At 48.5% G+C, this 19,653-nt stretch overlaps 37 non-coding genes across 37 annotated transcripts; 24 read left to right on the forward strand and 13 right to left on the reverse strand.

Moving 5' to 3' along the window:
• Window positions 1–311: 311 nt before the first annotated feature.
• TRNAA-CGC (transfer RNA alanine (anticodon CGC)) lies at window positions 312–384 on the reverse strand. Its single transcript has one exon. It is a non-coding gene; the product is annotated as a tRNA-Ala (tRNA).
• Window positions 385–554: 170 nt separating this feature from the next.
• On the forward strand, window positions 555–638 carry TRNAR-UCU (transfer RNA arginine (anticodon UCU)). Its single transcript is given in 2 exon segments — window positions 555–591; window positions 603–638. It is a non-coding gene; the product is annotated as a tRNA-Arg (tRNA).
• Window positions 639–1,436: 798 nt separating this feature from the next.
• Window positions 1,437–1,510, forward strand: TRNAN-GUU (transfer RNA asparagine (anticodon GUU)). The gene has a single exon. It is a non-coding gene; the product is annotated as a tRNA-Asn (tRNA).
• Window positions 1,511–1,768: 258 nt separating this feature from the next.
• TRNAA-CGC (transfer RNA alanine (anticodon CGC)) lies at window positions 1,769–1,841 on the reverse strand. The gene has a single exon. It is a non-coding gene; the product is annotated as a tRNA-Ala (tRNA).
• A 170-nt stretch (window positions 1,842–2,011) lies between these two features.
• On the forward strand, window positions 2,012–2,095 carry TRNAR-UCU (transfer RNA arginine (anticodon UCU)). Its single transcript is given in 2 exon segments — window positions 2,012–2,048; window positions 2,060–2,095. It is a non-coding gene; the product is annotated as a tRNA-Arg (tRNA).
• Window positions 2,096–2,893: 798 nt separating this feature from the next.
• TRNAN-GUU (transfer RNA asparagine (anticodon GUU)) lies at window positions 2,894–2,967 on the forward strand. The gene has a single exon. It is a non-coding gene; the product is annotated as a tRNA-Asn (tRNA).
• Window positions 2,968–3,225: 258 nt separating this feature from the next.
• Window positions 3,226–3,298, reverse strand: TRNAA-CGC (transfer RNA alanine (anticodon CGC)). The gene has a single exon. It is a non-coding gene; the product is annotated as a tRNA-Ala (tRNA).
• Window positions 3,299–3,468: 170 nt separating this feature from the next.
• TRNAR-UCU (transfer RNA arginine (anticodon UCU)) lies at window positions 3,469–3,552 on the forward strand. Its single transcript is given in 2 exon segments — window positions 3,469–3,505; window positions 3,517–3,552. It is a non-coding gene; the product is annotated as a tRNA-Arg (tRNA).
• Window positions 3,553–4,350: 798 nt separating this feature from the next.
• On the forward strand, window positions 4,351–4,424 carry TRNAN-GUU (transfer RNA asparagine (anticodon GUU)). Its single transcript has one exon. It is a non-coding gene; the product is annotated as a tRNA-Asn (tRNA).
• Window positions 4,425–4,682: 258 nt separating this feature from the next.
• TRNAA-CGC (transfer RNA alanine (anticodon CGC)) lies at window positions 4,683–4,755 on the reverse strand. Its single transcript has one exon. It is a non-coding gene; the product is annotated as a tRNA-Ala (tRNA).
• A 170-nt stretch (window positions 4,756–4,925) lies between these two features.
• On the forward strand, window positions 4,926–5,009 carry TRNAR-UCU (transfer RNA arginine (anticodon UCU)). Its single transcript is given in 2 exon segments — window positions 4,926–4,962; window positions 4,974–5,009. It is a non-coding gene; the product is annotated as a tRNA-Arg (tRNA).
• Window positions 5,010–5,807: 798 nt separating this feature from the next.
• On the forward strand, window positions 5,808–5,881 carry TRNAN-GUU (transfer RNA asparagine (anticodon GUU)). The gene has a single exon. It is a non-coding gene; the product is annotated as a tRNA-Asn (tRNA).
• Window positions 5,882–6,139: 258 nt separating this feature from the next.
• On the reverse strand, window positions 6,140–6,212 carry TRNAA-CGC (transfer RNA alanine (anticodon CGC)). The gene has a single exon. It is a non-coding gene; the product is annotated as a tRNA-Ala (tRNA).
• A 170-nt stretch (window positions 6,213–6,382) lies between these two features.
• On the forward strand, window positions 6,383–6,466 carry TRNAR-UCU (transfer RNA arginine (anticodon UCU)). The gene is given in 2 exon segments: window positions 6,383–6,419; window positions 6,431–6,466. It is a non-coding gene; the product is annotated as a tRNA-Arg (tRNA).
• A 798-nt stretch (window positions 6,467–7,264) lies between these two features.
• Window positions 7,265–7,338, forward strand: TRNAN-GUU (transfer RNA asparagine (anticodon GUU)). Its single transcript has one exon. It is a non-coding gene; the product is annotated as a tRNA-Asn (tRNA).
• Window positions 7,339–7,596: 258 nt separating this feature from the next.
• On the reverse strand, window positions 7,597–7,669 carry TRNAA-CGC (transfer RNA alanine (anticodon CGC)). The gene has a single exon. It is a non-coding gene; the product is annotated as a tRNA-Ala (tRNA).
• Window positions 7,670–7,839: 170 nt separating this feature from the next.
• TRNAR-UCU (transfer RNA arginine (anticodon UCU)) lies at window positions 7,840–7,923 on the forward strand. Its single transcript is given in 2 exon segments — window positions 7,840–7,876; window positions 7,888–7,923. It is a non-coding gene; the product is annotated as a tRNA-Arg (tRNA).
• A 798-nt stretch (window positions 7,924–8,721) lies between these two features.
• Window positions 8,722–8,795, forward strand: TRNAN-GUU (transfer RNA asparagine (anticodon GUU)). The gene has a single exon. It is a non-coding gene; the product is annotated as a tRNA-Asn (tRNA).
• A 258-nt stretch (window positions 8,796–9,053) lies between these two features.
• On the reverse strand, window positions 9,054–9,126 carry TRNAA-CGC (transfer RNA alanine (anticodon CGC)). The gene has a single exon. It is a non-coding gene; the product is annotated as a tRNA-Ala (tRNA).
• A 170-nt stretch (window positions 9,127–9,296) lies between these two features.
• On the forward strand, window positions 9,297–9,380 carry TRNAR-UCU (transfer RNA arginine (anticodon UCU)). The gene is given in 2 exon segments: window positions 9,297–9,333; window positions 9,345–9,380. It is a non-coding gene; the product is annotated as a tRNA-Arg (tRNA).
• Window positions 9,381–10,178: 798 nt separating this feature from the next.
• Window positions 10,179–10,252, forward strand: TRNAN-GUU (transfer RNA asparagine (anticodon GUU)). Its single transcript has one exon. It is a non-coding gene; the product is annotated as a tRNA-Asn (tRNA).
• Window positions 10,253–10,510: 258 nt separating this feature from the next.
• TRNAA-CGC (transfer RNA alanine (anticodon CGC)) lies at window positions 10,511–10,583 on the reverse strand. Its single transcript has one exon. It is a non-coding gene; the product is annotated as a tRNA-Ala (tRNA).
• Window positions 10,584–11,635: 1,052 nt separating this feature from the next.
• On the forward strand, window positions 11,636–11,709 carry TRNAN-GUU (transfer RNA asparagine (anticodon GUU)). Its single transcript has one exon. It is a non-coding gene; the product is annotated as a tRNA-Asn (tRNA).
• A 258-nt stretch (window positions 11,710–11,967) lies between these two features.
• On the reverse strand, window positions 11,968–12,040 carry TRNAA-CGC (transfer RNA alanine (anticodon CGC)). The gene has a single exon. It is a non-coding gene; the product is annotated as a tRNA-Ala (tRNA).
• Window positions 12,041–12,210: 170 nt separating this feature from the next.
• On the forward strand, window positions 12,211–12,294 carry TRNAR-UCU (transfer RNA arginine (anticodon UCU)). Its single transcript is given in 2 exon segments — window positions 12,211–12,247; window positions 12,259–12,294. It is a non-coding gene; the product is annotated as a tRNA-Arg (tRNA).
• Window positions 12,295–13,092: 798 nt separating this feature from the next.
• On the forward strand, window positions 13,093–13,166 carry TRNAN-GUU (transfer RNA asparagine (anticodon GUU)). The gene has a single exon. It is a non-coding gene; the product is annotated as a tRNA-Asn (tRNA).
• A 258-nt stretch (window positions 13,167–13,424) lies between these two features.
• TRNAA-CGC (transfer RNA alanine (anticodon CGC)) lies at window positions 13,425–13,497 on the reverse strand. Its single transcript has one exon. It is a non-coding gene; the product is annotated as a tRNA-Ala (tRNA).
• Window positions 13,498–14,549: 1,052 nt separating this feature from the next.
• TRNAN-GUU (transfer RNA asparagine (anticodon GUU)) lies at window positions 14,550–14,623 on the forward strand. Its single transcript has one exon. It is a non-coding gene; the product is annotated as a tRNA-Asn (tRNA).
• A 258-nt stretch (window positions 14,624–14,881) lies between these two features.
• On the reverse strand, window positions 14,882–14,954 carry TRNAA-CGC (transfer RNA alanine (anticodon CGC)). The gene has a single exon. It is a non-coding gene; the product is annotated as a tRNA-Ala (tRNA).
• A 170-nt stretch (window positions 14,955–15,124) lies between these two features.
• TRNAR-UCU (transfer RNA arginine (anticodon UCU)) lies at window positions 15,125–15,208 on the forward strand. The gene is given in 2 exon segments: window positions 15,125–15,161; window positions 15,173–15,208. It is a non-coding gene; the product is annotated as a tRNA-Arg (tRNA).
• Window positions 15,209–16,006: 798 nt separating this feature from the next.
• Window positions 16,007–16,080, forward strand: TRNAN-GUU (transfer RNA asparagine (anticodon GUU)). Its single transcript has one exon. It is a non-coding gene; the product is annotated as a tRNA-Asn (tRNA).
• Window positions 16,081–16,338: 258 nt separating this feature from the next.
• Window positions 16,339–16,411, reverse strand: TRNAA-CGC (transfer RNA alanine (anticodon CGC)). Its single transcript has one exon. It is a non-coding gene; the product is annotated as a tRNA-Ala (tRNA).
• A 170-nt stretch (window positions 16,412–16,581) lies between these two features.
• TRNAR-UCU (transfer RNA arginine (anticodon UCU)) lies at window positions 16,582–16,665 on the forward strand. Its single transcript is given in 2 exon segments — window positions 16,582–16,618; window positions 16,630–16,665. It is a non-coding gene; the product is annotated as a tRNA-Arg (tRNA).
• A 1,373-nt stretch (window positions 16,666–18,038) lies between these two features.
• TRNAR-UCU (transfer RNA arginine (anticodon UCU)) lies at window positions 18,039–18,122 on the forward strand. The gene is given in 2 exon segments: window positions 18,039–18,075; window positions 18,087–18,122. It is a non-coding gene; the product is annotated as a tRNA-Arg (tRNA).
• A 798-nt stretch (window positions 18,123–18,920) lies between these two features.
• Window positions 18,921–18,994, forward strand: TRNAN-GUU (transfer RNA asparagine (anticodon GUU)). Its single transcript has one exon. It is a non-coding gene; the product is annotated as a tRNA-Asn (tRNA).
• A 258-nt stretch (window positions 18,995–19,252) lies between these two features.
• TRNAA-CGC (transfer RNA alanine (anticodon CGC)) lies at window positions 19,253–19,325 on the reverse strand. Its single transcript has one exon. It is a non-coding gene; the product is annotated as a tRNA-Ala (tRNA).
• A 170-nt stretch (window positions 19,326–19,495) lies between these two features.
• Window positions 19,496–19,579, forward strand: TRNAR-UCU (transfer RNA arginine (anticodon UCU)). Its single transcript is given in 2 exon segments — window positions 19,496–19,532; window positions 19,544–19,579. It is a non-coding gene; the product is annotated as a tRNA-Arg (tRNA).
• The last annotated feature ends 74 nt before the right edge of the window (window positions 19,580–19,653 follow it).

The following is a 19,653-nucleotide window of genomic DNA, read 5'->3' on the forward strand; positions in this document are numbered from 1 at the left end:
AGCGCGTTCGGCTGTTAACCGAAAGGTTGGTGGTTCAAGCCCACCCAGGGATGGGCTTGCCTTTTGTTTGCGCCGTATGTTACACGTAAAGCCGTGGCTGTCAGTGCGTCTGAGCCGTTTGAAAGCTTCAAAATGGTAATGCTAGCCAAAAAGGTCCTTCGAGCCGGAATTGAACCAGCGACCTAAGGATTGCTAATTTGCTTCTACAGTCCTCCGCTCTACCAGCTGAGCTATCGAAGGCCAGTTCTTTGAGCGCCAAAGATAAAAAGGCCATCATGCTAGAGTTTCAAAGCGCTGGCAAGTAAAGATCTTGGAGGATGCGGGCATCGATCCCGCTACCTCTCGCATGCGAAGCGAGCGCTCTACCATGTGAGCTAATCCCCCGTGACGGCTGTTTACACACCTGTCTACTCTGATCGGCAATTTTAGCACATTCCCAGCATTCAAGAGTTTCCAAAGTTGAGGCCTTTTTTTCTTTAAGTATAGATGTCACGAAAGTGAGATGCACTGGCCTTTTCCCAGCCACAAAATGACTACGCGCAAGGCTTAGGAGTGGCTCTGTGGCGCAATGGATAGCGCATTGGACTTCTAGAGTGAAAGTGATTCAAAGGTTGTGGGTTCGAGTCCCACCAGAGTCGTATGTTCTAGCGCACTGTGGTAGCTTGTAGTGTGCTCTTAGGCAAGAAACCTGCCTAGGACTTCATTTGTTGTCGTAGCCCTGCCTTGCAGCTTTTTAAGGCGACTGATTTAGCATTCAGTTTTGATCTGCAGTGCAAAGGGAAGAGCCCTTTTCTAAATGGCATATTAGAAAAAACTTTCTGATAGTGAGAGTGATCACTGAGTGGTACAGGTTACCACGGGTGGTGATGAGTTCTCCTTCCATGGAAGTGTTCAAACAAAGGCTGGACAACTGTCTGTCTGGAATGATTTAGGTAATCCTGCACTGAGCAGGGGCTTGGACCCCATGACCCTGGAGTTGGAAGCTCTACCATTCTATGATCTTCTGTATTTAGGCATGTATGTCTGCATTGACAGAGAAGAGGACATTTCTAAAGAAACAAAGCGATTTCTCAAACTATGCTGTCCAGGAAGATGTGGATGTGGTAGGAACTGCAAAAAACTGAGCTTCCTAGCAGAGGATGGTTTCGATCCATCGACCTCTGGGTTATGGGCCCAGCACGCTTCCGCTGCGCCACTCTGCTGCATTGGGATAGCTTACAAGGCGCTGGTGAGGCCAAGCTGAGGAAGCCTTTGACTGTTGCTAAGCCGCTAACAGGGAGCCACTCTCCGTGGGCAGTTGGGTACTCTTTGGAGTCACGCTGTTGTCTTCTAGTTTATCTCTTCTTTTCCTTTTTTTGATATTATTGTTTAGGTAGTCACCTGAGAGAATATAGTTGACCTGACTGAGGATTTGGCCTGCGGCACAACGTGTGGTTGTCTCTGTGGCGCAATCGGTTAGCGCGTTCGGCTGTTAACCGAAAGGTTGGTGGTTCAAGCCCACCCAGGGACGGGCTTGCCTTTTGTTTGCGCCGTATGTTACACGTAAAGCCGTGGCTGTCAGTGCGTCTGAGCCGTTTGAAAGCTTCAAAATGGTAATGCTAGCCAAAAAGGTCCTTCGAGCCGGAATTGAACCAGCGACCTAAGGATTGCTAATTTGCTTCTACAGTCCTCCGCTCTACCAGCTGAGCTATCGAAGGCCAGTTCTTTGAGCGCCAAAGATAAAAAGGCCATCATGCTAGAGTTTCAAAGCGCTGGCAAGTAAAGATCTTGGAGGATGCGGGCATCGATCCCGCTACCTCTCGCATGCGAAGCGAGCGCTCTACCATGTGAGCTAATCCCCCGTGACGGCTGTTTACACACCTGTCTACTCTGATCGGCAATTTTAGCACATTCCCAGCATTCAAGAGTTTCCAAAGTTGAGGCCTTTTTTTCTTTAAGTATAGATGTCACGAAAGTGAGATGCACTGGCCTTTTCCCAGCCACAAAATGACTACGCGCAAGGCTTAGGAGTGGCTCTGTGGCGCAATGGATAGCGCATTGGACTTCTAGAGTGAAAGTGATTCAAAGGTTGTGGGTTCGAGTCCCACCAGAGTCGTATGTTCTAGCGCACTGTGGTAGCTTGTAGTGTGCTCTTAGGCAAGAAACCTGCCTAGGACTTCATTTGTTGTCGTAGCCCTGCCTTGCAGCTTTTTAAGGCGACTGATTTAGCATTCAGTTTTGATCTGCAGTGCAAAGGAAAGAGCCCTTTTCTAAATGGCATATTAGAAAAAACTTTCTGATAGTGAGAGTGATCACTGAGTGGTACAGGTTACCACGGGTGGTGATGAGTTCTCCTTCCATGGAAGTGTTCAAACAAAGGCTGGACAACTGTCTGTCTGGAATGATTTAGGTAATCCTGCACTGAGCAGGGGCTTGGACCCCATGACCCTGGAGTTGGAAGCTCTACCATTCTATGATCTTCTGTATTTAGGCATGTATGTCTGCATTGACAGAGAAGAGGACATTTCTAAAGAAACAAAGCGATTTCTCAAACTATGCTGTCCAGGAAGATGTGGATGTGGTAGGAACTGCAAAAAACTGAGCTTCCTAGCAGAGGATGGTTTCGATCCATCGACCTCTGGGTTATGGGCCCAGCACGCTTCCGCTGCGCCACTCTGCTGCATTGGGATAGCTTACAAGGTGCTGGTGAGGCCAAGCTGAGGAAGCCTTTGACTGTTGCTAAGCCGCTAACAGGGAGCCACTCTCCGTGGGCAGTTGGGTACTCTTTGGAGTCACGCTGTTGTCTTCTAGTTTATCTCTTCTTTTCCTTTTTTTGATATTATTGTTTAGGTAGTCACCTGAGAGAATATAGTTGACCTGACTGAGGATTTGGCCTGCGGCACAACGTGTGGTTGTCTCTGTGGCGCAATCGGTTAGCGCGTTCGGCTGTTAACCGAAAGGTTGGTGGTTCAAGCCCACCCAGGGACGGGCTTGCCTTTTGTTTGCGCCGTATGTTACACGTAAAGCCGTGGCTGTCAGTGCGTCTGAGCCGTTTGAAAGCTTCAAAATGGTAATGCTAGCCAAAAAGGTCCTTCGAGCCGGAATTGAACCAGCGACCTAAGGATTGCTAATTTGCTTCTACAGTCCTCCGCTCTACCAGCTGAGCTATCGAAGGCCAGTTCTTTGAGCGCCAAAGATAAAAAGGCCATCATGCTAGAGTTTCAAAGCGCTGGCAAGTAAAGATCTTGGAGGATGCGGGCATCGATCCCGCTACCTCTCGCATGCGAAGCGAGCGCTCTACCATGTGAGCTAATCCCCCGTGACGGCTGTTTACACACCTGTCTACTCTGATCGGCAATTTTAGCACATTCCCAGCATTCAAGAGTTTCCAAAGTTGAGGCCTTTTTTTCTTTAAGTATAGATGTCACGAAAGTGAGATGCACTGGCCTTTTCCCAGCCACAAAATGACTACGCGCAAGGCTTAGGAGTGGCTCTGTGGCGCAATGGATAGCGCATTGGACTTCTAGAGTGAAAGTGATTCAAAGGTTGTGGGTTCGAGTCCCACCAGAGTCGTATGTTCTAGCGCACTGTGGTAGCTTGTAGTGTGCTCTTAGGCAAGAAACCTGCCTAGGACTTCATTTGTTGTCGTAGCCCTGCCTTGCAGCTTTTTAAGGCGACTGATTTAGCATTCAGTTTTGATCTGCAGTGCAAAGGAAAGAGCCCTTTTCTAAATGGCATATTAGAAAAAACTTTCTGATAGTGAGAGTGATCACTGAGTGGTACAGGTTACCACGGGTGGTGATGAGTTCTCCTTCCATGGAAGTGTTCAAACAAAGGCTGGACAACTGTCTGTCTGGAATGATTTAGGTAATCCTGCACTGAGCAGGGGCTTGGACCCCATGACCCTGGAGTTGGAAGCTCTACCATTCTATGATCTTCTGTATTTAGGCATGTATGTCTGCATTGACAGAGAAGAGGACATTTCTAAAGAAACAAAGCGATTTCTCAAACTATGCTGTCCAGGAAGATGTGGATGTGGTAGGAACTGCAAAAAACTGAGCTTCCTAGCAGAGGATGGTTTCGATCCATCGACCTCTGGGTTATGGGCCCAGCACGCTTCCGCTGCGCCACTCTGCTGCATTGGGATAGCTTACAAGGCGCTGGTGAGGCCAAGCTGAGGAAGCCTTTGACTGTTGCTAAGCCGCTAACAGGGAGCCACTCTCCGTGGGCAGTTGGGTACTCTTTGGAGTCACGCTGTTGTCTTCTAGTTTATCTCTTCTTTTCCTTTTTTTGATATTATTGTTTAGGTAGTCACCTGAGAGAATATAGTTGACCTGACTGAGGATTTGGCCTGCGGCACAACGTGTGGTTGTCTCTGTGGCGCAATCGGTTAGCGCGTTCGGCTGTTAACCGAAAGGTTGGTGGTTCAAGCCCACCCAGGGACGGGCTTGCCTTTTGTTTGCGCCGTATGTTACACGTAAAGCCGTGGCTGTCAGTGCGTCTGAGCCGTTTGAAAGCTTCAAAATGGTAATGCTAGCCAAAAAGGTCCTTCGAGCCGGAATTGAACCAGCGACCTAAGGATTGCTAATTTGCTTCTACAGTCCTCCGCTCTACCAGCTGAGCTATCGAAGGCCAGTTCTTTGAGCGCCAAAGATAAAAAGGCCATCATGCTAGAGTTTCAAAGCGCTGGCAAGTAAAGATCTTGGAGGATGCGGGCATCGATCCCGCTACCTCTCGCATGCGAAGCGAGCGCTCTACCATGTGAGCTAATCCCCCGTGACGGCTGTTTACACACCTGTCTACTCTGATCGGCAATTTTAGCACATTCCCAGCATTCAAGAGTTTCCAAAGTTGAGGCCTTTTTTTCTTTAAGTATAGATGTCACGAAAGTGAGATGCACTGGCCTTTTCCCAGCCACAAAATGACTACGCGCAAGGCTTAGGAGTGGCTCTGTGGCGCAATGGATAGCGCATTGGACTTCTAGAGTGAAAGTGATTCAAAGGTTGTGGGTTCGAGTCCCACCAGAGTCGTATGTTCTAGCGCACTGTGGTAGCTTGTAGTGTGCTCTTAGGCAAGAAACCTGCCTAGGACTTCATTTGTTGTCGTAGCCCTGCCTTGCAGCTTTTTAAGGCGACTGATTTAGCATTCAGTTTTGATCTGCAGTGCAAAGGAAAGAGCCCTTTTCTAAATGGCATATTAGAAAAAACTTTCTGATAGTGAGAGTGATCACTGAGTGGTACAGGTTACCACGGGTGGTGATGAGTTCTCCTTCCATGGAAGTGTTCAAACAAAGGCTGGACAACTGTCTGTCTGGAATGATTTAGGTAATCCTGCACTGAGCAGGGGCTTGGACCCCATGACCCTGGAGTTGGAAGCTCTACCATTCTATGATCTTCTGTATTTAGGCATGTATGTCTGCATTGACAGAGAAGAGGACATTTCTAAAGAAACAAAGCGATTTCTCAAACTATGCTGTCCAGGAAGATGTGGATGTGGTAGGAACTGCAAAAAACTGAGCTTCCTAGCAGAGGATGGTTTCGATCCATCGACCTCTGGGTTATGGGCCCAGCACGCTTCCGCTGCGCCACTCTGCTGCATTGGGATAGCTTACAAGGCGCTGGTGAGGCCAAGCTGAGGAAGCCTTTGACTGTTGCTAAGCCGCTAACAGGGAGCCACTCTCCGTGGGCAGTTGGGTACTCTTTGGAGTCACGCTGTTGTCTTCTAGTTTATCTCTTCTTTTCCTTTTTTTGATATTATTGTTTAGGTAGTCACCTGAGAGAATATAGTTGACCTGACTGAGGATTTGGCCTGCGGCACAACGTGTGGTTGTCTCTGTGGCGCAATCGGTTAGCGCGTTCGGCTGTTAACCGAAAGGTTGGTGGTTCAAGCCCACCCAGGGACGGGCTTGCCTTTTGTTTGCGCCGTATGTTACACGTAAAGCCGTGGCTGTCAGTGCGTCTGAGCCGTTTGAAAGCTTCAAAATGGTAATGCTAGCCAAAAAAGGTCCTTCGAGCCGGAATTGAACCAGCGACCTAAGGATTGCTAATTTGCTTCTACAGTCCTCCGCTCTACCAGCTGAGCTATCGAAGGCCAGTTCTTTGAGCGCCAAAGATAAAAAGGCCATCATGCTAGAGTTTCAAACGCTGGCAAGTAAAGATCTTGGAGGATGCGGGCATCGATCCCGCTACCTCTCGCATGCGAAGCGAGCGCTCTACCATGTGAGCTAATCCCCCGTGACGGCTGTTTACACACCTGTCTACTCTGATCGGCAATTTTAGCACATTCCCAGCATTCAAGAGTTTCCAAAGTTGAGGCCTTTTTTTCTTTAAGTATAGATGTCACGAAAGTGAGATGCACTGGCCTTTTCCCAGCCACAAAATGACTACGCGCAAGGCTTAGGAGTGGCTCTGTGGCGCAATGGATAGCGCATTGGACTTCTAGAGTGAAAGTGATTCAAAGGTTGTGGGTTCGAGTCCCACCAGAGTCGTATGTTCTAGCGCACTGTGGTAGCTTGTAGTGTGCTCTTAGGCAAGAAACCTGCCTAGGACTTCATTTGTTGTCGTAGCCCTGCCTTGCAGCTTTTTAAGGCGACTGATTTAGCATTCAGTTTTGATCTGCAGTGCAAAGGGAAGAGCCCTTTTCTAAATGGCATATTAGAAAAAACTTTCTGATAGTGAGAGTGATCACTGAGTGGTACAGGTTACCACGGGTGGTGATGAGTTCTCCTTCCATGGAAGTGTTCAAACAAAGGCTGGACAACTGTCTGTCTGGAATGATTTAGGTAATCCTGCACTGAGCAGGGGCTTGGACCCCATGACCCTGGAGTTGGAAGCTCTACCATTCTATGATCTTCTGTATTTAGGCATGTATGTCTGCATTGACAGAGAAGAGGACATTTCTAAAGAAACAAAGCGATTTCTCAAACTATGCTGTCCAGGAAGATGTGGATGTGGTAGGAACTGCAAAAAACTGAGCTTCCTAGCAGAGGATGGTTTCGATCCATCGACCTCTGGGTTATGGGCCCAGCACGCTTCCGCTGCGCCACTCTGCTGCATTGGGATAGCTTACAAGGCGCTGGTGAGGCCAAGCTGAGGAAGCCTTTGACTGTTGCTAAGCCGCTAACAGGGAGCCACTCTCCGTGGGCAGTTGGGTACTCTTTGGAGTCACGCTGTTGTCTTCTAGTTTATCTCTTCTTTTCCTTTTTTTGATATTATTGTTTAGGTAGTCACCTGAGAGAATATAGTTGACCTGACTGAGGATTTGGCCTGCGGCACAACGTGTGGTTGTCTCTGTGGCGCAATCGGTTAGCGCGTTCGGCTGTTAACCGAAAGGTTGGTGGTTCAAGCCCACCCAGGGACGGGCTTGCCTTTTGTTTGCGCCGTATGTTACACGTAAAGCCGTGGCTGTCAGTGCGTCTGAGCCGTTTGAAAGCTTCAAAATGGTAATGCTAGCCAAAAAGGTCCTTCGAGCCGGAATTGAACCAGCGACCTAAGGATTGCTAATTTGCTTCTACAGTCCTCCGCTCTACCAGCTGAGCTATCGAAGGCCAGTTCTTTGAGCGCCAAAGATAAAAAGGCCATCATGCTAGAGTTTCAAAGCGCTGGCAAGTAAAGATCTTGGAGGATGCGGGCATCGATCCCGCTACCTCTCGCATGCGAAGCGAGCGCTCTACCATGTGAGCTAATCCCCCGTGACGGCTGTTTACACACCTGTCTACTCTGATCGGCAATTTTAGCACATTCCCAGCATTCAAGAGTTTCCAAAGTTGAGGCCTTTTTTTCTTTAAGTATAGATGTCACGAAAGTGAGATGCACTGGCCTTTTCCCAGCCACAAAATGACTACGCGCAAGGCTTAGGAGTGGCTCTGTGGCGCAATGGATAGCGCATTGGACTTCTAGAGTGAAAGTGATTCAAAGGTTGTGGGTTCGAGTCCCACCAGAGTCGTATGTTCTAGCGCACTGTGGTAGCTTGTAGTGTGCTCTTAGGCAAGAAACCTGCCTAGGACTTCATTTGTTGTCGTAGCCCTGCCTTGCAGCTTTTTAAGGCGACTGATTTAGCATTCAGTTTTGATCTGCAGTGCAAAGGGAAGAGCCCTTTTCTAAATGGCATATTAGAAAAAACTTTCTGATAGTGAGAGTGATCACTGAGTGGTACAGGTTACCACGGGTGGTGATGAGTTCTCCTTCCATGGAAGTGTTCAAACAAAGGCTGGACAACTGTCTGTCTGGAATGATTTAGGTAATCCTGCACTGAGCAGGGGCTTGGACCCCATGACCCTGGAGTTGGAAGCTCTACCATTCTATGATCTTCTGTATTTAGGCATGTATGTCTGCATTGACAGAGAAGAGGACATTTCTAAAGAAACAAAGCGATTTCTCAAACTATGCTGTCCAGGAAGATGTGGATGTGGTAGGAACTGCAAAAAACTGAGCTTCCTAGCAGAGGATGGTTTCGATCCATCGACCTCTGGGTTATGGGCCCAGCACGCTTCCGCTGCGCCACTCTGCTGCATTGGGATAGCTTACAAGGCGCTGGTGAGGCCAAGCTGAGGAAGCCTTTGACTGTTGCTAAGCCGCTAACAGGGAGCCACTCTCCGTGGGCAGTTGGGTACTCTTTGGAGTCACGCTGTTGTCTTCTAGTTTATCTCTTCTTTTCCTTTTTTTGATATTATTGTTTAGGTAGTCACCTGAGAGAATATAGTTGACCTGACTGAGGATTTGGCCTGCGGCACAACGTGTGGTTGTCTCTGTGGCGCAATCGGTTAGCGCGTTCGGCTGTTAACCGAAAGGTTGGTGGTTCAAGCCCACCCAGGGACGGGCTTGCCTTTTGTTTGCGCCGTATGTTACACGTAAAGCCGTGGCTGTCAGTGCGTCTGAGCCGTTTGAAAGCTTCAAAATGGTAATGCTAGCCAAAAAGGTCCTTCGAGCCGGAATTGAACCAGCGACCTAAGGATTGCTAATTTGCTTCTACAGTCCTCCGCTCTACCAGCTGAGCTATCGAAGGCCAGTTCTTTGAGCGCCAAAGATAAAAAGGCCATCATGCTAGAGTTTCAAAGCGCTGGCAAGTAAAGATCTTGGAGGATGCGGGCATCGATCCCGCTACCTCTCGCATGCGAAGCGAGCGCTCTACCATGTGAGCTAATCCCCCGTGACGGCTGTTTACACACCTGTCTACTCTGATCGGCAATTTTAGCACATTCCCAGCATTCAAGAGTTTCCAAAGTTGAGGCCTTTTTTTCTTTAAGTATAGATGTCACGAAAGTGAGATGCACTGGCCTTTTCCCAGCCACAAAATGACTACGCGCAAGGCTTAGGAGTGGCTCTGTGGCGCAATGGATAGCGCATTGGACTTCTAGAGTGAAAGTGATTCAAAGGTTGTGGGTTCGAGTCCCACCAGAGTCGTATGTTCTAGCGCACTGTGGTAGCTTGTAGTGTGCTCTTAGGCAAGAAACCTGCCTAGGACTTCATTTGTTGTCGTAGCCCTGCCTTGCAGCTTTTTAAGGCGACTGATTTAGCATTCAGTTTTGATCTGCAGTGCAAAGGGAAGAGCCCTTTTCTAAATGGCATATTAGAAAAAACTTTCTGATAGTGAGAGTGATCACTGAGTGGTACAGGTTACCACGGGTGGTGATGAGTTCTCCTTCCATGGAAGTGTTCAAACAAAGGCTGGACAACTGTCTGTCTGGAATGATTTAGGTAATCCTGCACTGAGCAGGGGCTTGGACCCCATGACCCTGGAGTTGGAAGCTCTACCATTCTATGATCTTCTGTATTTAGGCATGTATGTCTGCATTGACAGAGAAGAGGACATTTCTAAAGAAACAAAGCGATTTCTCAAACTATGCTGTCCAGGAAGATGTGGATGTGGTAGGAACTGCAAAAAACTGAGCTTCCTAGCAGAGGATGGTTTCGATCCATCGACCTCTGGGTTATGGGCCCAGCACGCTTCCGCTGCGCCACTCTGCTGCATTGGGATAGCTTACAAGGCGCTGGTGAGGCCAAGCTGAGGAAGCCTTTGACTGTTGCTAAGCCGCTAACAGGGAGCCACTCTCCGTGGGCAGTTGGGTACTCTTTGGAGTCACGCTGTTGTCTTCTAGTTTATCTCTTCTTTTCCTTTTTTTGATATTATTGTTTAGGTAGTCACCTGAGAGAATATAGTTGACCTGACTGAGGATTTGGCCTGCGGCACAACGTGTGGTTGTCTCTGTGGCGCAATCGGTTAGCGCGTTCGGCTGTTAACCGAAAGGTTGGTGGTTCAAGCCCACCCAGGGACGGGCTTGCCTTTTGTTTGCGCCGTATGTTACACGTAAAGCCGTGGCTGTCAGTGCGTCTGAGCCGTTTGAAAGCTTCAAAATGGTAATGCTAGCCAAAAAGGTCCTTCGAGCCGGAATTGAACCAGCGACCTAAGGATTGCTAATTTGCTTCTACAGTCCTCCGCTCTACCAGCTGAGCTATCGAAGGCCAGTTCTTTGAGCGCCAAAGATAAAAAGGCCATCATGCTAGAGTTTCAAAGCGCTGGCAAGTAAAGATCTTGGAGGATGCGGGCATCGATCCCGCTACCTCTCGCATGCGAAGCGAGCGCTCTACCATGTGAGCTAATCCCCCGTGACGGCTGTTTACACACCTGTCTACTCTGATCGGCAATTTTAGCACATTCCCAGCATTCAAGAGTTTCCAAAGTTGAGGCCTTTTTTTCTTTAAGTATAGATGTCACGAAAGTGAGATGCACTGGCCTTTTCCCAGCCACAAAATGACTACGCACAAGGCTTAGGAGTGGCTCTGTGGCGCAATGGATAGCGCATTGGACTTCTAGAGTGAAAGTGATTCAAAGGTTGTGGGTTTGAGTCCCACCAGAGTCGTATGTTCTAGCGCACTGTGGTAGCTTGTAGTGTGCTCTTAGGCAAGAAACCTGCCTAGGACTTCATTTGTTGTCGTAGCCCTGCCTTGCAGCTTTTTAAGGCGACTGATTTAGCATTCAGTTTTGATCTGCAGTGCAAAGGGAAGAGCCCTTTTCTAAATGGCATATTAGAAAAAACTTTCTGATAGTGAGAGTGATCACTGAGTGGTACAGGTTACCACGGGTGGTGATGAGTTCTCCTTCCATGGAAGTGTTCAAACAAAGGCTGGACAACTGTCTGTCTGGAATGATTTAGGTAATCCTGCACTGAGCAGGGGCTTGGACCCCATGACCCTGGAGTTGGAAGCTCTACCATTCTATGATCTTCTGTATTTAGGCATGTATGTCTGCATTGACAGAGAAGAGGACATTTCTAAAGAAACAAAGCGATTTCTCAAACTATGCTGTCCAGGAAGATGTGGATGTGGTAGGAACTGCAAAAAACTGAGCTTCCTAGCAGAGGATGGTTTCGATCCATCGACCTCTGGGTTATGGGCCCAGCACGCTTCCGCTGCGCCACTCTGCTGCATTGGGATAGCTTACAAGGCGCTGGTGAGGCCAAGCTGAGGAAGCCTTTGACTGTTGCTAAGCCGCTAACAGGGAGCCACTCTCCGTGGGCAGTTGGGTACTCTTTGGAGTCACGCTGTTGTCTTCTAGTTTATCTCTTCTTTTCCTTTTTTTGATATTATTGTTTAGGTAGTCACCTGAGAGAATATAGTTGACCTGACTGAGGATTTGGCCTGCGGCACAACGTGTGGTTGTCTCTGTGGCGCAATCGGTTAGCGCGTTCGGCTGTTAACCGAAAGGTTGGTGGTTCAAGCCCACCCAGGGACGGGCTTGCCTTTTGTTTGCGCCGTATGTTACACGTAAAGCCGTGGCTGTCAGTGCGTCTGAGCCGTTTGAAAGCTTCAAAATGGTAATGCTAGCCAAAAAGGTCCTTCGAGCCGGAATTGAACCAGCGACCTAAGGATTGCTAATTTGCTTCTACAGTCCTCCGCTCTACCAGCTGAGCTATCGAAGGCCAGTTCTTTGAGCGCCAAAGATAAAAAGGCCATCATGCTAGAGTTTCAAAGCGCTGGCAAGTAAAGATCTTGGAGGATGCGGGCATCGATCCCGCTACCTCTCGCATGCGAAGCGAGCGCTCTACCATGTGAGCTAATCCCCCGTGACGGCTGTTTACACACCTGTCTACTCTGATCGGCAATTTTAGCACATTCCCAGCATTCAAGAGTTTCCAAAGTTGAGGCCTTTTTTTCTTTAAGTATAGATGTCACGAAAGTGAGATGCACTGGCCTTTTCCCAGCCACAAAATGACTACGCGCAAGGCTTAGGAGTGGCTCTGTGGCGCAATGGATAGCGCATTGGACTTCTAGAGTGAAAGTGATTCAAAGGTTGTGGGTTCGAGTCCCACCAGAGTCGTATGTTCTAGCGCACTGTGGTAGCTTGTAGTGTGCTCTTAGGCAAGAAACCTGCCTAGGACTTCATTTGTTGTCGTAGCCCTGCCTTGCAGCTTTTTAAGGCGACTGATTTAGCATTCAGTTTTGATCTGCAGTGCAAAGGAAAGAGCCCTTTTCTAAATGGCATATTAGAAAAAACTTTCTGATAGTGAGAGTGATCACTGAGTGGTACAGGTTACCACGGGTGGTGATGAGTTCTCCTTCCATGGAAGTGTTCAAACAAAGGCTGGACAACTGTCTGTCTGGAATGATTTAGGTAATCCTGCACTGAGCAGGGGCTTGGACCCCATGACCCTGGAGTTGGAAGCTCTACCATTCTATGATCTTCTGTATTTAGGCATGTATGTCTGCATTGACAGAGAAGAGGACATTTCTAAAGAAACAAAGCGATTTCTCAAACTATGCTGTCCAGGAAGATGTGGATGTGGTAGGAACTGCAAAAAACTGAGCTTCCTAGCAGAGGATGGTTTCGATCCATCGACCTCTGGGTTATGGGCCCAGCACGCTTCCGCTGCGCCACTCTGCTGCATTGGGATAGCTTACAAGGCGCTGGTGAGGCCAAGCTGAGGAAGCCTTTGACTGTTGCTAAGCCGCTAACAGGGAGCCACTCTCCGTGGGCAGTTGGGTACTCTTTGGAGTCACGCTGTTGTCTTCTAGTTTATCTCTTCTTTTCCTTTTTTTGATATTATTGTTTAGGTAGTCACCTGAGAGAATATAGTTGACCTGACTGAGGATTTGGCCTGCGGCACAACGTGTGGTTGTCTCTGTGGCGCAATCGGTTAGCGCGTTCGGCTGTTAACCGAAAGGTTGGTGGTTCAAGCCCACCCAGGGACGGGCTTGCCTTTTGTTTGCGCCGTATGTTACACGTAAAGCCGTGGCTGTCAGTGCGTCTGAGCCGTTTGAAAGCTTCAAAATGGTAATGCTAGCCAAAAAGGTCCTTCGAGCCGGAATTGAACCAGCGACCTAAGGATTGCTAATTTGCTTCTACAGTCCTCCGCTCTACCAGCTGAGCTATCGAAGGCCAGTTCTTTGAGCGCCAAAGATAAAAAGGCCATCATGCTAGAGTTTCAAAGCGCTGGCAAGTAAAGATCTTGGAGGATGCGGGCATCGATCCCGCTACCTCTCGCATGCGAAGCGAGCGCTCTACCATGTGAGCTAATCCCCCGTGACGGCTGTTTACACACCTGTCTACTCTGATCGGCAATTTTAGCACATTCCCAGCATTCAAGAGTTTCCAAAGTTGAGGCCTTTTTTTCTTTAAGTATAGATGTCACGAAAGTGAGATGCACTGGCCTTTTCCCAGCCACAAAATGACTACGCGCAAGGCTTAGGAGTGGCTCTGTGGCGCAATGTATAGCGCATTGGACTTCTAGAGTGAAAGTGATTCAAAGGTTGTGGGTTTGAGTCCCACCAGAGTCGTATGTTCTAGCGCACTGTGGTAGCTTGTAGTGTGCTCTTAGGCAAGAAACCTGCCTAGGACTTCATTTGTTGTCGTAGCCCTGCCTTGCAGCTTTTTAAGGCGACTGATTTAGCATTCAGTTTTGATCTGCAGTGCAAAGGGAAGAGCCCTTTTCTAAATGGCATATTAGAAAAAACTTTCTGATAGTGAGAGTGATCACTGAGTGGTACAGGTTACCACGGGTGGTGATGAGTTCTCCTTCCATGGAAGTGTTCAAACAAAGGCTGGACAACTGTCTGTCTGGAATGATTTAGGTAATCCTGCACTGAGCAGGGGCTTGGACCCCATGACCCTGGAGTTGGAAGCTCTACCATTCTATGATCTTCTGTATTTAGGCATGTATGTCTGCATTGACAGAGAAGAGGACATTTCTAAAGAAACAAAGCGATTTCTCAAACTATGCTGTCCAGGAAGATGTGGATGTGGTAGGAACTGCAAAAAACTGAGCTTCCTAGCAGAGGATGGTTTCGATCCATCGACCTCTGGGTTATGGGCCCAGCACGCTTCCGCTGCGCCACTCTGCTGCATTGGGATAGCTTACAAGGCGCTGGTGAGGCCAAGCTGAGGAAGCCTTTGACTGTTGCTAAGCCGCTAACAGGGAGCCACTCTCCGTGGGCAGTTGGGTACTCTTTGGAGTCACGCTGTTGTCTTCTAGTTTATCTCTTCTTTTCCTTTTTTTGATATTATTGTTTAGGTAGTCACCTGAGAGAATATAGTTGACCTGACTGAGGATTTGGCCTGCGGCACAACGTGTGGTTGTCTCTGTGGCGCAATCGGTTAGCGCGTTCGGCTGTTAACCGAAAGGTTGGTGGTTCAAGCCCACCCAGGGACGGGCTTGCCTTTTGTTTGCGCCGTATGTTACACGTAAAGCCGTGGCTGTCAGTGCGTCTGAGCCGTTTGAAAGCTTCAAAATGGTAATGCTAGCCAAAAAGGTCCTTCGAGCCGGAATTGAACCAGCGACCTAAGGATTGCTAATTTGCTTCTACAGTCCTCCGCTCTACCAGCTGAGCTATCGAAGGCCAGTTCTTTGAGCGCCAAAGATAAAAAGGCCATCATGCTAGAGTTTCAAAGCGCTGGCAAGTAAAGATCTTGGAGGATGCGGGCATCGATCCCGCTACCTCTCGCATGCGAAGCGAGCGCTCTACCATGTGAGCTAATCCCCCGTGACGGCTGTTTACACACCTGTCTACTCTGATCGGCAATTTTAGCACATTCCCAGCATTCAAGAGTTTCCAAAGTTGAGGCCTTTTTTTCTTTAAGTATAGATGTCACGAAAGTGAGATGCACTGGCCTTTTCCCAGCCACAAAATGACTACGCGCAAGGCTTAGGAGTGGCTCTGTGGCGCAATGGATAGCGCATTGGACTTCTAGAGTGAAAGTGATTCAAAGGTTGTGGGTTCGAGTCCCACCAGAGTCGTATGTTCTAGCGCACTGTGGTAGCTTGTAGTGTGCTCTTAGGCAAGAAACCTGCCTAGGACTTCATTTGTTGTCGTAGCCCTGCCTTGCAGCTTTTTAAGGCGACTGATTTAGCATTCAGTTTTGATCTGCAGTGCAAAGGAAAGAGCCCTTTTCTAAATGGCATATTAGAAAAAACTTTCTGATAGTGAGAGTGATCACTGAGTGGTACAGGTTACCACGGGTGGTGATGAGTTCTCCTTCCATGGAAGTGTTCAAACAAAGGCTGGACAACTGTCTGTCTGGAATGATTTAGGTAATCCTGCACTGAGCAGGGGCTTGGACCCCATGACCCTGGAGTTGGAAGCTCTACCATTCTATGATCTTCTGTATTTAGGCATGTATGTCTGCATTGACAGAGAAGAGGACATTTCTAAAGAAACAAAGCGATTTCTCAAACTATGCTGTCCAGGAAGATGTGGATGTGGTAGGAACTGCAAAAAACTGAGCTTCCTAGCAGAGGATGGTTTCGATCCATCGACCTCTGGGTTATGGGCCCAGCACGCTTCCGCTGCGCCACTCTGCTGCATTGGGATAGCTTACAAGGCGCTGGTGAGGCCAAGCTGAGGAAGCCTTTGACTGTTGCTAAGCCGCTAACAGGGAGCCACTCTCCGTGGGCAGTTGGGTACTCTTTGGAGTCACGCTGTTGTCTTCTAGTTTATCTCTTCTTTTCCTTTTTTTGATATTATTGTTTAGGTAGTCACCTGAGAGAATATAGTTGACCTGACTGAGGATTTGGCCTGCGGCACAACGTGTGGTTGTCTCTGTGGCGCAATCGGTTAGCGCGTTCGGCTGTTAACCGAAAGGTTGGTGGTTCAAGCCCACCCAGGGACGGGCTTGCCTTTTGTTTGCGCCGTATGTTACACGTAAAGCCGTGGCTGTCAGTGCGTCTGAGCCGTTTGAAAGCTTCAAAATGGTAATGCTAGCCAAAAAGGTCCTTCGAGCCGGAATTGAACCAGCGACCTAAGGATTGCTAATTTGCTTCTACAGTCCTCCGCTCTACCAGCTGAGCTATCGAAGGCCAGTTCTTTGAGCGCCAAAGATAAAAAGGCCATCATGCTAGAGTTTCAAAGCGCTGGCAAGTAAAGATCTTGGAGGATGCGGGCATCGATCCCGCTACCTCTCGCATGCGAAGCGAGCGCTCTACCATGTGAGCTAATCCCCCGTGACGGCTGTTTACACACCTGTCTACTCTGATCGGCAATTTTAGCACATTCCCAGCATTCAAGAGTTTCCAAAGTTGAGGCCTTTTTTTCTTTAAGTATAGATGTCACGAAAGTGAGATGCACTGGCCTTTTCCCAGCCACAAAATGACTACGCGCAAGGCTTAGGAGTGGCTCTGTGGCGCAATGGATAGCGCATTGGACTTCTAGAGTGAAAGTGATTCAAAGGTTGTGGGTTCGAGTCCCACCAGAGTCGTATGTTCTAGCGCACTGTGGTAGCTTGTAGTGTGCTCTTAGGCAAGAAACCTGCCTAGGACTTCATTTGTTGTCGTAGCCCTGCCTTGCAGCTTTTTAAGGCGACTGATTTAGCATTCAGTTTTGATCTGCAGTGCAAAGGGAAGAGCCCTTTTCTAAATGGCATATTAGAAAAAACTTTCTGATAGTGAGAGTGATCACTGAGTGGTACAGGTTACCACGGGTGGTGATGAGTTCTCCTTCCATGGAAGTGTTCAAACAAAGGCTGGACAACTGTCTGTCTGGAATGATTTAGGTAATCCTGCACTGAGCAGGGGCTTGGACCCCATGACCCTGGAGTTGGAAGCTCTACCATTCTATGATCTTCTGTATTTAGGCATGTATGTCTGCATTGACAGAGAAGAGGACATTTCTAAAGAAACAAAGCGATTTCTCAAACTATGCTGTCCAGGAAGATGTGGATGTGGTAGGAACTGCAAAAAACTGAGCTTCCTAGCAGAGGATGGTTTCGATCCATCGACCTCTGGGTTATGGGCCCAGCACGCTTCCGCTGCGCCACTCTGCTGCATTGGGATAGCTTACAAGGCGCTGGTGAGGCCAAGCTGAGGAAGCCTTTGACTGTTGCTAAGCCGCTAACAGGGAGCCACTCTCCGTGGGCAGTTGGGTACTCTTTGGAGTCACGCTGTTGTCTTCTAGTTTATCTCTTCTTTTCCTTTTTTTGATATTATTGTTTAGGTAGTCACCTGAGAGAATATAGTTGACCTGACTGAGGATTTGGCCTGCGGCACAACGTGTGGTTGTCTCTGTGGCGCAATCGGTTAGCGCGTTCGTCTGTTAACCGAAAGGTTGGTGGTTCAAGCCCACCCAGGGACGGGCTTGCCTTTTGTTTGCGCCGTATGTTACACGTAAAGCCGTGGCTGTCAGTGCGTCTGAGCCGTTTGAAAGCTTCAAAATGGTAATGCTAGCCAAAAAGGTCCTTCGAGCCGGAATTGAACCAGCGACCTAAGGATTGCTAATTTGCTTCTACAGTCCTCCGCTCTACCAGCTGAGCTATCGAAGGCCAGTTCTTTGAGCGCCAAAGATAAAAAGGCCATCATGCTAGAGTTTCAAAGCGCTGGCAAGTAAAGATCTTGGAGGATGCGGGCATCGATCCCACTACCTCTCGCATGCGAAGCGAGCGCTCTACCATGTGAGCTAATCCCCCGTGACGGCTGTTTACACACCTGTCTACTCTGATCGGCAATTTTAGCACATTCCCAGCATTCAAGAGTTTCCAAAGTTGAGGCCTTTTTTTCTTTAAGTATAGATGTCACGAAAGTGAGATGCACTGGCCTTTTCCCAGCCACAAAATGACTACGCGCAAGGCTTAGGAGTGGCTCTGTGGCGCAATGGATAGCGCATTGGACTTCTAGAGTGAAAGTGATTCAAAGGTTGTGGGTTCGAGTCCCACCAGAGTCGTATGTTCTAGCGCACTGTGGTAGCTTGTAGTGTGCTCTTAGGCAAGAAACCTGCCTAGGACTTCATTTGTTGTCGTAGCCCTGCCTTGCAGCTTTTTAAGGCGACTGATTTAGCATTCAGTTTTGATCTGCAGTGCAAAGGAAAGAGCCCTTTTCTAAATGGCATATTAGAAAAAACTTTCTGATAGTGAGAGTGATCACTGAGTGGTACAGGTTACCACGGGTGGTGATGAGTTCTCCTTCCATGGAAGTGTTCAAACAAAGGCTGGACAACTGTCTGTCTGGAATGATTTAGGTAATCCTGCACTGAGCAGGGGCTTGGACCCCATGACCCTGGAGTTGGAAGCTCTACCATTCTATGATCTTCTGTATTTAGGCATGTATGTCTGCATTGACAGAGAAGAGGACATTTCTAAAGAAACAAAGCGATTTCTCAAACTATGCTGTCCAGGAAGATGTGGATGTGGTAGGAACTGCAAAAAACTGAGCTTCCTAGCAGAGGATGGTTTCGATCCATCGACCTCTGGGTTATGGGCCCAGCACGCTTCCGCTGCGCCACTCTGCTGCATTGGGATAGCTTACAAGGCGCTGGTGAGGCCAAGCTGAGGAAGCCTTTGACTGTTGCTAAGCCGCTAACAGGGAGCCACTCTCCGTGGGCAGTTGGGTACTCTTTGGAGTCACGCTGTTGTCTTCTAGTTTATCTCTTCTTTTCCTTTTTTTGATATTATTGTTTAGGTAGTCACCTGAGAGAATATAGTTGACCTGACTGAGGATTTGGCCTGCGGCACAACGTGTGGTTGTCTCTGTGGCGCAATCGGTTAGCGCGTTCGGCTGTTAACCGAAAGGTTGGTGGTTCAAGCCCACCCAGGGACGGGCTTGCCTTTTGTTTGCGCCGTATGTTACACGTAAAGCCGTGGCTGTCAGTGCGTCTGAGCCGTTTGAAAGCTTCAAAATGGTAATGCTAGCCAAAAAGGTCCTTCGAGCCGGAATTGAACCAGCGACCTAAGGATTGCTAATTTGCTTCTACAGTCCTCCGCTCTACCAGCTGAGCTATCGAAGGCCAGTTCTTTGAGCGCCAAAGATAAAAAGGCCATCATGCTAGAGTTTCAAAGCGCTGGCAAGTAAAGATCTTGGAGGATGCGGGCATCGATCCCGCTACCTCTCGCATGCGAAGCGAGCGCTCTACCATGTGAGCTAATCCCCCGTGACGGCTGTTTACACACCTGTCTACTCTGATCGGCAATTTTAGCACATTCCCAGCATTCAAGAGTTTCCAAAGTTGAGGCCTTTTTTTCTTTAAGTATAGATGTCACGAAAGTGAGATGCACTGGCCTTTTCCCAGCCACAAAATGACTACGCGCAAGGCTTAGGAGTGGCTCTGTGGCGCAATGGATAGCGCATTGGACTTCTAGAGTGAAAGTGATTCAAAGGTTGTGGGTTCGAGTCCCACCAGAGTCGTATGTTCTAGCGCACTGTGGTAGCTTGTAGTGTGCTCTTAGGCAAGAAACCTGCCTAGGACTTCATTTGTTGTC

This window comes from Eleutherodactylus coqui, chromosome 1 (assembly GCF_035609145.1).
Source record: "Eleutherodactylus coqui strain aEleCoq1 chromosome 1, aEleCoq1.hap1, whole genome shotgun sequence".
NCBI lineage: Eukaryota > Metazoa > Chordata > Amphibia > Anura > Eleutherodactylidae > Eleutherodactylus > Eleutherodactylus coqui.